The sequence below is a fragment of the Pleurodeles waltl genome, chromosome 8 (genome assembly GCF_031143425.1).
Source record: "Pleurodeles waltl isolate 20211129_DDA chromosome 8, aPleWal1.hap1.20221129, whole genome shotgun sequence".
NCBI lineage: Eukaryota > Metazoa > Chordata > Amphibia > Caudata > Salamandridae > Pleurodeles > Pleurodeles waltl.
Genome location: NC_090447.1, coordinates 1,299,862,293 through 1,299,868,292, shown reverse-complemented (window position 1 = coordinate 1,299,868,292; position 6,000 = coordinate 1,299,862,293).

Below are 6,000 nucleotides of genomic sequence, written 5' to 3'. Positions count from 1 at the left end.
GTGATGGGACCAGATGGATTGCAATTTGTTCAGACCCTACAGGTGGTATGGGAATGGCTGGGTAAGCACCCACTGACTGCATCTAGCCAAAGGTCCCCAAGACAAAAGGACTGCGCAAACTCAATCGAGACGCAGAGCTAAGCTACAGCAGATGACACCCTCCAGGAGGGAAGTTCAGCAACAACAGCTGCTAGTGGTAGAAGTAGCGGTGACAGTGAGTGGCACTGGAGCGATCCCCTCCTTCCCCCAGTTGATGGTGGGAGACAATGGAAGTCAAGATTTAGACTCTGATTGAAAGTCCATCTGGTCTGGAGACCCTGGCACAGAGCTGCTTACAGTGACACCAGGGGCTGGCTTATGAGTTCCTTTGATGTAACTGCTTTGTTGGTAATGGTATGCTCACTGGTTGAGGCGTGATTCCCCAGCGGTGATCTGAGAGATGATGGAAATACACCGCCCCCCTTGGCCACAGATTACTGAATACTATATGCTGCTGGATAGAGGGACGCTTTGCGTGGGGCATCCAAGCAATCACCCCCTCTCTTTGGGTAGTATGCATGGGTCACCTGTGAGTGTATGAGATTAGAACACAAGTTTGGATGGGAGGTCATTGCCTAATTGTCCGGTGGTATAGAAGTTGGGGTGAGTGTTGTCTGTTTAAAAGTTGAGGTTCTAGGAATCATGACGCATTGGTTCAATACTATCTGTCCCGGTCCTGGATGAGAGTGCTATGTCGTGATAACAGTGTCAGATGGTGGGTACAACTGATTGCATATAGATTTATCTGATGGCGGCCCCCCTTGAACTGCAAATTCATAACTTGGAACATTAGGGGGATGAACAATTTGACCAAAAGATAAGTGTTTTTGTACCTCAATAACTGAGACGGAGTGTCCATATCGCATTATTGCAGGAAACGCACCTAACAGCTAAAGAGGGCTCTGCACTGCAGAGAAGATGGCAGGGTCAGGAGCCACCTATTCAGCTTATGCAAGAGGGGTCCTTATTTGGGTGAGTCTGGGTTGTCTACTTCCAGAAAACAGGGAGAACTGGTTGACCAGGCAGGCAAACTTATAGTACTAACTGGCCAGGACATAGTGGTTATTAACATACATGCTCGGAACCTGGATCAGGGAGCGTTTCTGGATGACTTGTCCAGGGTCTTAGCTCCCTACCTGATACACTCGGCATTTTGGGGGAGACTAAAACCGAGTAGCCGACCCTGCCTTGGATCGGTCCCACCCCTCCTTGAAGGACTCCCCAGTTATTAGAACATCTAGGCTGATCGCAGGCTATATGGGGACTGGTTAATACATGGCATTGCACTCGCAGACTAGAGATTACTCTTTCTTTTCAGGTCTTCATGACCTTCATATTCGCTTAGTCGCATCCCTATGCACTTCTGATATACATGGTTTGGTGCATGAGGTCGAATACCTTACTAGAACCCTTGCGGATCACAATCCAGTACTCCTCTATCTGTGGTGGGAACAGACAGACCTGTATCCCAACGTGGAGTCTGAAGCTGTAATCCTTAGAAGATCTGAACTTACAGGACACCATTGATGATAGCATATGACATTACTTTGAGGCTAACACTGACGTAGTGTCTTACCCACAACTAGAATGGGACGCGTTTAAGGGAGTGATGGGGGGGAAGTGCAGACACAGTGGGCATTAGGCACACAATATTAGATGAAGTTGTGTCCTCTGAAGCAGAGTTAAGGGAGGTGGAATAGCGCAGACCGGGCATCCAAGACGTGCAACAGGCCTTGCTAGATCCAGGCTGGCTGGAGGGGATTAGAAGCTCCGGTGCTATGATTATAGAGAATACACGATACTAGCACATGCAGTGTGTGACCAGACTGGCTCGCTATTAGCTTAGCTGGCTAATTCTGCTAAACTGGGTTAGATCATTATGGAACTTGAAACAGACAGGGGGGGGGGGGGGTTCCCAGGCTCTTCAGGCAGACATTTCAGAGTACTACTGCCACCTTTATGTGAGCTTCTTAGTACTCACAGAATAAGCCATAACTGACTTCCTGGCCCCACTACTCTTAACAGGCTCTTACGCCGAGGAAGCTGAGGTAGTTTATATTATATTCAAGACGAGATGTAAACTATGGTTAAGTTAATTGATAACGACAGCCCCCCAACAACTTCAGCTGACAAATGCTTCCCCACATTCATCAGAATGCCATTAGAATGCTGGCAAGTACCAACTGGGATCTGAAGGAAAAGTGGGGGAGGACAGGAGGGGTACTATAGGATAAATATAGCAGGTATAAAACCTAACCTTTGACACAGGGTGTTATGGTAACATTACACATAACATATGAATAAGGATAAAATTACAACACTACTTCCTGGTGCCTCACATCTTTTTTTGGCAACTCCTCAAGATCGTCTCCTTAGCACTTTTGGCTGGTGTTTCCTATTGTTGCTGATGTTGTTCAAGTTGTCGGATGATTCCTACACAGGCTGTTTACACACAATGTTCTTTTTCTTAGATGCACTTTTCCTTTAAAGATCCACCACTGGATAGCTTCCATGTGGTGTTCCTGGAATAGCTACCTTTGCATGCTGTGCTGGATGAAAGTTTGCTGCTGACTGTTTGCAGTCTCCTTTGACTGCCATGCCTGTGATTCGCAGAAATAAGAGTTTTATGCTTCCTTGTCTTCTGATTAGACTCTTTCAGACTAAATGTTTCTTGCCCATGGATGCCTCCTCTACTGGCGAGATACCTATTCACTTCCTTCATGGAATGATTGTCATTTGGGTATTCACCTGCAATAAGAGAGAAGGTTGCTGGATGGCACACAGTGATATCATGGAGCATTGTTTACTTTTCAGCTTTTTTACTGGTGCTGTGGTCAGTAATAAAGGCATTTATAACAATTTAATGATATATGTCCTCTAGAGTAAGGTTTTAGGGTCAATATTTGCATTTCTTATGAAAACTTGTCATCGTATTGTACAAGAATCTTGTGTACATGTGTATGAAAAACATTGTTGACACTACCTGCTGAAAATACTAGTTGCAAAGTCTATTTCAGTTTTAATTGCTTAGTAGTTGTATGAAAAGGATCCATGTCCAAGGATAGAGCTGTGGAGTCTGATTATTGTTCATTGGACAGAGTAGTTACGGCGTGCATTACCTCCTGATCTTGTGTAGACATATCTGATCAAATTCTGTTTTCTCCCATGCTCGTCTGTGGCTTTGGATTTCTTTTTTTTTTTTTTTTTTTTTAAATGTGTGAAGTTTTTATCTAAGTGTAAATTGGTATAGATCAGTTTTAGAATCCAAATCGTTCCAGAAGCTGGTGAGCAGAATGAACGCCCCTTGTTCAATACACCGTTTCAATCTCTGAAAGTTGATAATGAAAAAAAATGTTTATGTATTTTTCCTGGTGTATATTGGTTTCTCCTGGTTCCTTCTCAGTGATCTAGTTCTTACGCCTTCACACTTCATTGATTTCCCTCTTTTCTCCTTTTGACTTTACTAGTCAGGTTTTGAAGCACCCCCTGTCTTGGAATCACTGGTATGCTGCCTTGTGCCTAGGCTGTAACTTTTGACTTTTTCTACAAAGAATTACTGCAATCATGTTGTGGGTGATTGGCGGTGATTCTCTGGAGGGGCTTCCAGTATAACTGGATGACAAGATAGTACTAGAAGCTCTTTCACTGATGGTTTGGCTGGTTAAGTCAATGGTAGGTAGTCTGTTGTTCAGTGTTGTTGACATTTATATTTTCAAATATTTTAGCAATGGTATAGACCTATTGGCTTTGTCAATTTTTGATTGATGTAGCCTCAAATGGTCTAAGCGGCAGCACTATGTTATTGAGAGTGGGGTTCAGTGGAAGAAAGTAGGGAACGAGGAGTGCAGTTGAGATTTTTCTTGCTGTAACAAAAAACTGTGCAGCATCACTAAAGGAGCTATGAGGACACACATGCCAAGTGACGAAGGCAGCCACTGCAAAGTAACTGAAGTGTCATGCAGCTAGTTACTTCAGCCTAGGTAAAATGACCACTGCAGTTTATTATGGAGGACATGACGATGATGAGGTAGTTGTACAAAGAGGAAGGAGGACAATAAAGAGGATACTGGATGAAGTGTGTGAGTTAGAGGGTGTGAGGAAATGGCTTTTTACAGGTTCACCCCTAATTTGTGACTGAGCTTTTGATATAATGACACTGTAATACCCCTTAAACAGTGTATGTTTAATTGGCATAAGTTAACTTACTTATAACTCTAGTATATGGTACCATGGTTCCCAGGGCCTCTAAGCTAAGTGTCCCTTGGGGACTGCAGCACTAGTTGTGCCACCACAAGTGTGACAAAGTAAAGCATGACTTTCAGCCCGCAATTGCTGGTTGACAGAGCAGTTGTTGAGCTGCTAACTTGTTAAAATAATGACTATGTACGGATCTTACCTTTTAATATTTATAAATCTCCCCTAAGGCAGGCTTCTCAAGCGCAAAGGCAGGGTGCTGTACATTAAAAAGTAGAAAATGTGTTTTTACATGTTCTAACAGTAAAAACCTGAAATTGTTGTTTTTATTGTAGAAAGACCAGTAGCCCCATTGGAGAGTACAAGGTTACACACTGTCCACCCAGCTGCACTAGCTTCTGAATGGTACTGCAAAAGTTGGTACTTTGAGATATCAAAAGAATTGTTACATTAAACTGGAACGGATGCTCAACTTGAATTTAATGTAATTGTTATGTAAATTGAGGAGGGGGGAGGCTCCCATACTTGGATAGCAGTACCAAGTGGGTGGGTCTTCTGCACCTCAGTAATCCCAGAATGAAGATCGAAAGTCGAGATCAATGGTATCTCTCACCATACAATTGTTAGCCCTCTATTCACATGTACACCCATGACTTGAAGTAGACCAAATACCTTTCCACCAACAAGGAGTTTGGTTCAGCAACAGAATATTAAGGAATGGCAGCCATCATGGTGCTTGTTGAAGATTTAAAAACTTTATTTAGTAGAATTAGAGATTTTGAAAAGAGTGATTGTTTCATAGAAGGTTATACTTCTGTTTCTGAGTTAAACAGTCAACATTATCATCTGGCGAGCAGACCTTCCACCACAAATTGCTCAATGTTAAATGTACATCTTTTCTAGTAGTAGGTCTTCAGTGAACCACTGGTACTTTTTACAGTGGCGTATAAGTATCCAGTGTAGAGTAAAGGATTTCAATTGTACCAGAATATATGAGGCTCATAACACACAATTGTTGGAGACATGTGTCCATAAGAGAAGCTGGAATGTTGATATTTAGATGGCTCTAGGGCATATCAGTTACAAATGTCCATTTCGCAGTGGGGAAAGGAAAGAAATACATCTGGGGGTGGTCAGGCCAAAGTAGAAGGATATGCCTAAAGTTTAAGTATTTCACCTTGCCAACTGTATAAACTGAAGATTAGGTCACTGTGCACACCCAAGGGTATGACTGCCCAAAGGAATTGCATGACAAGGCAAAGTAAGTCAATAGATCTTCGAAATGAATTGTAAAATCAAGGTAGGTGATAAAGAACAATAAATGCGACAATCTAGTTTTAGGAGGAAGAGCAGATGTGGGCACAGCCTCAAAAGGCATAGGAAGTGTTTTTTTTTTAAATATATAAATAAACTAAAGCACTTCCCCTTCCCTTGCATTTAGGGTGTGATCTGTTGACAGAATTTATTTTAGGGGAGTGGGGGAGGGGGGGTGCAAAAGGCCAGTGAAATTGGTGGTACATCCTCATTTGTAACCAGGTCTCCATACTGCTGAGAATATGAATTCTTCGGATATCCAGGAAATGAAAGTCATCATGGATATTTCTTGAACAAGAAGAAAGAATGGATCCAAGCACAGTTTAAATACAGTATACAGTGTGGAGAAGGTACAAATATTTGAAGGTATGTATTTATAAGTGCTATGATGGAGAATCTCTCCCCCTTCTGCTTCAGAGTGATGTTTTTAAATGCTTCTTTGGTTCGATAGAA